The sequence below is a fragment of the Seriola aureovittata genome, chromosome 8 (assembly GCF_021018895.1).
Source record: "Seriola aureovittata isolate HTS-2021-v1 ecotype China chromosome 8, ASM2101889v1, whole genome shotgun sequence".
In the NCBI taxonomy this organism is placed as follows: Eukaryota; Metazoa; Chordata; class Actinopteri; order Carangiformes; family Carangidae; genus Seriola; species Seriola aureovittata.
The window spans coordinates 18,872,696-18,882,868 of NC_079371.1; positions in this window are offsets into that span (position 1 = coordinate 18,872,696).

Consider the following 10,173-nt stretch of genomic DNA (forward strand, 5'->3'; position numbering starts at 1 on the left):
AATCAAGTCTCGGCAGGGTGCCGTTCTGTAACACACGATGCAGGGGATTCCACCGCGTGAAGGGGACAATAAAGCACGTCTTAAGAGTCAGACCTGCTCCACTGATCACAAGTGTCACCAGACACCTATTGTAAACATGTCATCTCTAAGACACGTGTCATACAAAATATATGGAAAAAAGTTTTATATACAAAAACGTGCTTTGATTACAGTCCTATTAGTAATTATGTGCTTTTAGTAATATCAAAAATATTGTTCCATTGATAGAAATAAATTTCTTCACACCTTCAACACTTCACCAAAAGTTTATTTTATTTTATTAAGAGGTCCATTTAAATTTCAGTATGGAAAGTGTCAGACTTTGTCCTAATTATGCTACTATGTGAGGAACATATTAGAAAAAATTATTTATTATTATTAATTATTTTATTTTCGTGATTATTGTTTGACTGTTTTTATGAGGCTGAAAAAAAAGCTGATAATGTGAATGGGGTCATTTGTTTTACTTTTTTATAGTTTAAGTAAAATACACTATTTACACTTTTGTGTTTTGAATGCAGGACTTTTACTAACAGGATAAATTCAAACTGTGGTGCTGATACTTTTACTCAACTGAAGGATCTGAATACTTCTTCCAGCACAGTATCCGGGCTCCAGCATCCCTCTGCATAATCAAATTGGTCTATTTTGGTAAAATGAGTTTATTGCTCATCAGTGGTGTAGTCATCTATAAACCTTCAGCGTGCTAAATCAATCCTGAAAGAGAAGTGGATTGTTTTAATGGGCCATCCGTGGGTTTCCTCCATGTATGACAGTTGATGAAAATGCAGCTTGGAGTGTGCTGTTTTCTTGTTCCAGCACACCATATGGCAGATAGTGGAGTAGGCTGTAAAGACCCAGTCCATCAAAAGAAGAATAAAGGCTTCAAGACACTTGCGCATCAGGGCCTCTGAGAGCTGTCAGCAGTGGATAAATACTTACAATGTGTGGATGGATGCTCCGGCTATTGTGTTTGCAATAACATCTTTACATGATGTTTTGATGCAGAGAAAATCAAATACAAGTGAATTAAAATATCTACTATCCATTTTTATATCTATATTGGGTATCTAATATAGGATGCAAGACTTATCGGGTTGCTACCCAATAAGACAGTCCTATATTAAACACAACTTTGTTTCATTTCTATTTTTTGTTAACACTGTATCAGAGTGATGATGATGATGATGATCAGTGTTGCTGTTGTGAATAGATGATAAATACACAAGGTGACAAAAGATTGTAAACTAAACAAGGCACCATGCCAACATACAGAAATGAATTTGCACTTTTTCAACAAAAACTTCACTTTTTAAGTAAGGCAGTATTGATCGTATAATACACACACATATTTATGTTATAACTAAATAATGATTATATCTATTCATTATATATCTGTACTTTCTAAGTCTTGCATTGCATTACATCATACAGATGTTTTTATTTTTCAGGCTACTCATAAACTTGAATTTTTCATCATACAGTTCGTTTGACATTTATACAATTTTATGGTACAGTTTTTAAAGAGAATAACCTTTGTGATCACCTATGTCTCCACTGCTTGTTTTTTTTATTTTATGGGATTTATTTGAGTGGGGTCTGGTTGCAGATATGAACAGAGAGCTAAAAGCAGTAAACTTCAGGTGACCAGTTAAGTAGTAAAGTAAATGTTATATTTAAAGATATGAATATGAAGAATTTATGAGTATGTACCTGACCAAACTGACATAAAAAAGGCCACGTGAATAAAATCAAATAATGTAATACCACAAGACACCAGCAGATGGAGACGACACAACATACCTGCCAGTCATAGTGTTCCTTAAATATCAAGGGCGGTTTCATTCTTCAATCAGACAAGCAAAACAAACTTAATGATTATATAAATACCATAACACACTCCACAAGCTAAGTGATCCTTTAAGAGCTGATAGGTATTTATCACCCATCTACCAGACATAGATCCTGCAGGAGATGGACAGTTGTCTGAGAAGGGGATATCTCTGGAGGCTTCAACCGTGGTCAACAATCAGAAAGCTATTTACTGTGAGGATGATGTGTATCTTATCGTAATAAGGCCCTGCTCAGTTCACTGGGGATTACATCCCTCATGATACGGACAATTACAAGATGGGATCGTATCCTGAGCACAGCAGCTGCTACTCTAAAACCTTCTCTCTTAAAAAAAAAAAAAAAAAAGGAAACAAATAAAAAACAGAAGATCCTCCAAAAACTTCCTCCAGCCCAAAACAGAGGAAGGAATCATGGTCCCACCAGTCATTTCCTGTCATTTTCATGAGTAAACTTGGATAAGACTTAGTCATTTCAGCCGGCCAGTGTCAGGCAGCTGTCAGTAGAGAGCAGTAGTGCTCTGCGCTTGTATAGGGGAGCTGCATGTGGAGCAGCATGCGGCTGTTAGTCAGATAAGATGAGCAACACTTTGTCCACTGACCTCTTTGACCTTGCGGGCTGAATTAAATGTGCTACACAAAGTGAGAGCTGTTATGAAGTCATGTGGACGAATCATGCAAGGCCAGTTTTCAGTAAGCGATCTTCCTGAAAGTGCATGACCTTCAATGTCTTCATAGTGCCTGTGAAGTCAGTGAACTGCCTTGGAAATCACGACGGACCACTCACATCTTCCTCCTGTCATCCTCTTCGACTTGATCTCTCACCCTGTCTATTATACGCCAAAATGTTTCGAGACTAAGTGAGTTTCCCACATTTAACTGACAATCGCCGTGCTGACAGGATAATCTAGGAATAAAGCACAATATTTTGAAAAAAAAAAAAAAAAAAAAAAGATAGATAATTATGTCTGTCATGATCACGGTCAGAGGGTTAGTTCAACAAGATTATTTCATAAGGCGGATAGTGACAGCCACAGCCAGCTCCAATTATAATCATGCCATCCCTGTAATTTGGCAATAAGGATTGTTCATCAACCTTCAGTATGGATTTTCTATGGTCGATTAATAAAATTGGATTGAGAATCACTGATGTCTCAGTCTGAACTGACATCTGAGCTGATGTCAGATTTTGGCAGCAACAGGCTCCATCTTTGTATTTGTGGCTTTGAATTATGGGTGTCTCTCTCTCTCTCTGTCTCTGTGTGCGTGGAGCGAAGAAAGAAAGTGAGCAACAGAAAGTGAAATAGCCTTCAGTGTTTACTAGGTGACAATGAGACAGCATGTCCAGCTCTGCGAGGGGGCGTGTATAAATAACCTTGATTATGAAAAGAGCAATTTTCTGCACCTGGCTGCTAATTGTTCCCATGCAGACACCCTGGATTGGTGTGATCTCTCCTTTTAAAGCTCTAACTGTAGATAGAGGAGGGTGTGATGCAAAGGTGGTAAGGAGAGAGAAATGAAGGGAGGTAGAGAGAGGTGAAACTGCATCTTAAATCGCTGTAATAGTCGACCGGTGATTTCCATCTGTAATTTGAGATGGTATGGGTGCCAAAGGATTAGTAAAGGTTCCTGCATGGCGCTCCCTGTCCATCCTCGCAGGCCCTCTTCTCTGTCGTTGAAGAAGATAAAAATGTTGATGTCATAAATCTCTGGGGTTTATCCAGGACATATATTCCCCAGCCTCGGGGCTAAAGTGAATGGAAATCATTAGCACCTTGTCCTTCATTGTGATCCTCAGTCTGGAGGGTGAGGGCGAGGGTGGCAAGGGAGAGTGCCATAAGGTGAGCTTCTTAACTATGAGAAGCCGTGAACAGAGATGGATGAGACCGGAAAGGCAAAGGTGAGGGGTGAGGGAGAAGGAAAGTGAAAAAGACTGGTAGGAGCTGGAGTGTGTGGTCCGGAGGTGGGAGCTGTTGTGTTGGACGAGAGGTGTAAGGGATGTGTTTTTCCTGTGTTACCTCAATCATTTGCAAACATGACCCTCCCAGTTAAGTTTGTTTTTTTTTTTTTTTCAAATTCATCTTCAAAAGGGAATTTCAGTGTCAGGGTCCTGCTGCTTCCACATGTGGTAGATAAGAAGCCAAATAACGTTTGTATGATTTATTCATTTGGAGATAGACGGTAAACTGACAGAAAGGCAGCACTGGTGTTACGTGCTGACTAACATGCCTGTGAGTGGATTGAACTTGCTGACAGAAATCACACTCGATTTCCTGGAAATTTTGCTCTCTGCCTTTAAAGGAAAAAAAAACCCCACAAATGTTGAAAATGTAATAAAATCGGTGCCTGCACACATACATTTGCTTTATTTGCCAAGAGTTAGCCACATGAGAAGATCAGTAATGCTTCCATGTGTGTATGCTAACTGTTAGCTTCATCTTAGCTAACAGGAAACAGCTGTTTTATGTCAAAAGGTAAAACTGTAAAATCACAATGTGTCAGTTTTACACTTTTGTTTCTGAAAGGATTTATTTATCATGTGACTTAGTGAGCTTTAGAGGAGATAGATGGATATCGTTAAATTTTGCACAGATTTAGACATTTTGAAGAACAAAATTAAAAACAGTTTAACTGTAGCAGTGTAAGGGGGGAACATGGGGGCTTTTACAGTCTCAGGGCTGACTGTTATGGTTTTTATTACTTTACAGCCTAAGCACATCATATTATGGCTTTTTTATTGTCCCCGCAGTGGAAAATTGATTTTGCATCCTATTGTTAAATGTACACCACAAAGATATCACGGGGCCAAGCCTGTCACCTGCATGAAGGATCACACACTAGATAGCAACCCAAACACAGCGCAAGACATGACAAAAACCCTCACACAAGATACAATACTTTAAAAAAGAAAAAGTGGTCGAGGACATCTGCAGGGCATCAGTAAACCAGGAGGGTGGAAAAACACAGAGAGGAATCATGGCCTTTTTATTTTCTCGCTTTAGGCAAGACTTGTTTTCCCTCACACTCACTCGCTCACTCACTCACGCTTTCTCACACACATGCTTGAACACAAGTCCACAATAAAGCGTCCATGATCAAAAACAGCAGTGAACTCTGTGTGACAGGGAATTTTCGCTTTACTTTGACAATCGTTGTCAGGCTATAAGTTCGTTCGGGGTGATCGGCATCCCTGCGGAGAATAAAGGATGGTCATTAAAGAAAAAAGACGCCTGGCATCCCAAGGTCAGGAGCAATGCCCTCTGGCAGGAAGCACTGTGAGGAATGGCAGTGTCAGTCAGAAACCTCCCTCACCTCCTTGGACCTGTCAATTTGGCGGCGATAATTAATCTCTCTCTGGTTAAATATAAATATTGTAAACCACAGCATGATCCTGCACCATTAGGGGGCCTTCATCTGTCAGCTACAGACCTTGGCTAATGGCCCTTTGTAAGCAGAGCACTGGCACAGGCAGCGCACCAGCCACCTACTGGTCCTCCTCATCATTTGTTTCTCACAGTGACATCCCGCCTCCAACCTGCAGAACAGAGGATCATCAAACCGCAGGCAGGGAGACCACAGGTTTCCACCACTGAAATTATAATGACTACTTTATTTCACACTCACCCCTACTTAGTACAACATTGTACAAGGTTTAAATGTTGGCTTTATTAATGGTTGATGAATTATTTTATAATTTTTTCCACAGTATTCCCGTATTTAGACACTAATTAGGACAAATTTTCTGATGCCAAGTTTTAAAAAGTTATATAGCTCTGTAATTATTAGGAGAACACCTCCAAATGACAGTTTCACTACTCACCTTCTGTAAAAAGGCTATAAGCATCTGGACCACAATCAATTTGTCAACAATTTACTAACATAACAACTCCAAACTTGATGTATTGTTATGCTGGAAAAACAATTTACCGTTTATTATATTTTCAACAATTTATTAATGACGTGATACCATTTATAACTGCAGACCTATAAAATGAGTCACACGTGAATCTATATCAAAGACTTCCTTTTAAATGAGACATCACCCCTGCAGTGATGTCAGTAAGTCATAAATTAAAGGCTTATTGGATTCTCATTTTATAATAAGATAAAACGTTTGCAGTTCTAAATATTATAAAGTTGTTAACAGATAAACGTTGGTCCAGATGCACTGCAGCTCTTTTTTAGAAGGTAACTATCTGATGGAAGCGTTCCTGATGAATTGAAACGCTACTTAATGAAGCAATGCAAGTTACGCTGGAGGACTAGCTAACTAGCCGAATGGATATTTTCTTACAACATAGCAACCCAAAAGTCGACATCATACAGGGCTTATTACATTTTTTAAATATGAATAATAAAGACAGCTTATAAACCATTTATAAAGTGAGGCTTTCTTATGTAACCCTGAATCCTTGATGGGTATCGTTCTCCAGTCACTCCGGCTGCTAAGCAGCGACAGCAGGACAGTAAACACACCCAGCTTCAGTTCGTCAAGGGTCACATCAGACTGCTCCCCGTAAAAGAACAAAATTACTCTGACGTAAAAGAGTATTAATAATAAAACTTAACTCTGCAACATTTTGACTAATATAGCAGAATTTCCCAACCTAAACAAGTTACCATAGCGTTTCATGCAACTGAATTACACAACATAAATGAGTAAGGTAAACCTAAGAAATTAAAGTAAACCAAGTATGTAATGTGTCTCAGTTGTAACCCAGCTTTAAATGTTGCAGCTTAACCTCGATTCTAATTTAATTATAATGAACATATTCATAACGATACAAATACAATACAAAGGAATTACGCACATAGCCATATACTTTCACACGCACAAGCAAATGTATGACTATGCACTTATTTTGTGCGACAGTGGATGACATTTGGATGACAGGGAACTCTGACTTCTGAAGATAAAGTGAACGCCCTGATGCCACACAGTTTGGTGACTGTCACACACTGAGGTTTGGAAAATGAACTGAATGGCTAATGCATAATCTGTGATTGGTTGTGGCTTTAAAATAGAACATTTCAAGCTGTTACACAGGATTTTCATGGTCAGCATTTATGGATAATGAGTATAAAATGTATTCATTGAGCAATGTTACGTGTGTGTGTGTGTGTGTGTGTTTCCTTCATATTTACACACCTGTGTGTGTGTGTGTGTGTGTGTGTGTGAGGTCTGAAACAAATTCCTTCCTGAACGTCCTTGCTGTTCTGCTTAGTCCTGTGGTCAGATTCAATAACAGCAAGCATACAGTTGAGCCTTTAATTACTTGTACACAGCTCTGTGACCCACTTCACAGTGATAATTATATCACTGCGCTGTTGCTTTCTGCAGAGTACCTCTGTTTTTAAAAACTTCCCTCACATCCCTTTGGACTAGGCATTACATCAACCATAATAAAGTTGTTTGTTTGTGTGCTTGTAGGGGGTAAACTCTGCGATAGTCTTTGAACGAGCTGTTAGCACTGTGCACTGTTGTGCTTGTTAAATGCTTTGTTGGAAGTTTGACACTCAGCTTCTCAGGCTGCATTCGCCGCCGCCAACGGTATCCTTAAGTCATGAGGCTGTTTCATGCTGGGCCCCCTTGGGTGAGGGAGGGATGACAGGATAGCAGAAGAGGCAAACAACTAATGTGGGCGCGCACACACACACACACACACACACACACAGTCACCTTTAAAGTGTGTATGAGAGCTCCCTGATGCCAGTGCTGCCATACTGCATGACTAATGCAGCCCGCGAGTCACTGTTTCTCCTCACCAAGTCCCCAAGAGCTGAATTAATTGGCTGTCATCATGTTAGCTCTCACTCTCTCTCTCTGTCTCACACACACGCACACACACACACACACACACACAAACACACACACATGCATGCATGGAATGATCAAGATATAAATAAACCGAGTCAACATGGCATTTAAGTGACAGGCAACCATAAACACTTTGTGCCAACATTCGGTGGCGTGTTCTTACTTTGGGCCCCCCCATCAAACACATGAACCGCCTCCTTGAAATGAACATTACCAGAACTATCAAGTAGCAGCGCAATATGTTTAAAGGAATGGTTAGACATTTTGGGAAGTATACTCTCATTTGCTTACTGGGTGAGAGTTAGATGATCCACTATAATCTAGTTTATATATGTTTATGTATCACTTCAAATACATTTTGAAGGAAATGTAATTGCTGCCTGGATTAAGTTCACCTGCAATGTTTTGTACACTTTTGTACGCCATGCAAGTTGCAACAGCAAATTGGTTTTGTAGGAAGTGTAATTGCAGGTTGGATTATGTGCGGAGGAACGAATGAAGTGCTGTTAAGGGCAGCAGAGTCACTACCAGGGGGGTTAAGGTGGATGGTGGACGCCTGTCACACAAGAGAATGTAAATAAATGTAAAAAAAATGGTGTGTCTGAAATCACTGTGAACTTTTTCTGTATTAAACCAGGCCACAATCTTTCTTTAACTTTGCACAAGAGCTGTGAGTGCCTAAATAAATAACCATAGAGAAGTTTAATAATGCTGCAGTCTCTTGGTGGATATTGTACAGCAAGATTGGATGTTTGGGTGGGAAACAAATAGGTTCTCTGTGAACATTTTACTGATGCGGTTTAGCTGTATTATATAAATATACAATATATAAATAAATATAAATACAAATACAATGTGTTAATTAGTGAGATTCAGAGGTGTCTTCATGCTAAGCTAAGCTAATCAGCTCTTGTGCTTGTACAATGTTGGCAGAGGGAGAAGGACAGGAAAACTTGTGTATAACGAGTGTTCACTCATTATTCCGGGACCGTTCCTCCCACATGCTACGGCCTTGCCATCACACAAAGAACACTGTTGAACTATTCCTTTAGCTATGCTGCTTATCTAATATGAGACATTATAATCAAATAACGTAACATTAGAAACATTTTACTCACAAGGGAAATGCAGTCTGGGTAGATACAGCGGATAAGATAAACATTTTTTTGTTTTGTGTACAGCGCAATGAGACGATAACCTTTTAAAGACCCTTTCATTTGTGCAGCTTTGAATTCCAATTGTAATGCACTTAAAAGACAAAGAGCTCTGTCTCCTTTTCTATTTGCCTGTGCTTTGAACCATAAACAACATTTGTGTTCCTCAACAGTTCGCTCAGACTGAAAGAGTAATGGAGTGTCATTCTGACCCTCTGCCTTTGCATAATACAGTCTGAGTAGTCATGCAGTATAATATCCTGTCTGTCCGAAAGTGATTCATTTAAAAGGATTTCACTTTTGTTGTGAGCACTGATTATATTAATCTAATATGGGAGCAGCAGAAAACTTGCTCACTGGACAGTGACAGGGATGTGCTGTGATGTATACATTATTTCAGACGGAGGGGGCTTTACCTTTTCATGACCTCAGCCATGTTTTAACGCATGTGTATGTGTATATGTGTGTGTCTGTTCTACCTTTCTCTTTGTCCTCAGAGCTTTTCCTTCCTGTAAGACTCCAGATGTTGTCTTCTGCTCATTTGGGATGAGACTAAGCAGTCAGGTGTGAGAGAGACCTTCAACAACAGGCTTTAAACGAAAATGAAGCTCTGCCATGTGTTGTTATGTGCTTATGAGTTTATAGCTTTTTAGTGAAAGGCAACAATTATCAGCAAAATTGTGACTAGGCTTTGCACAGTCAGTACGTTGTGCCTTTCCTGCCATAGGCTGCAGAAACTCAAGTGAGTCCTTTATTATGATGTTGAATAGAGTTTTGAACCATTTTTACTGGTGCCCATAAAAACAATTGAATGCTATCATGTCAACAGCAGCTGAAAGTAAGTTAAACATTTTTTGATTTAAAGTATTTTTTCATCACAAAAAAATCACAAATACTGAGACAGGCTCTCAACAAACACTTGGTGACTGAGTGTATGACTAATTTACAGTAAATCAAAACTTAGCCAATACACACGAGGAGAACTCAGGTTATCAAGAAGTATCGTGTGTGTAACGAGTGTTCACTCATTATTCCGGGACCGTTCCTCCCACATGCTACGGCCTTGCCATCACACAAAGAACACTGTTGAACTATTCCTTTAGCTATGCTGCTTATCTAATATGAGACATTATAATCAAATAACGTAACATTAGAAACATTTTACTCACAAGGGAAATGCAGTCTGGGTAGATACAGCGGATAAGATAAACATTTTTTTGTTTTGTGTACAGCGCAATGAGACGATAACCTTTTAAAGACCCTTTCATTTGTGCAGCTTTGAATTCCAATTGTAATGCACTTAAAAGACAAA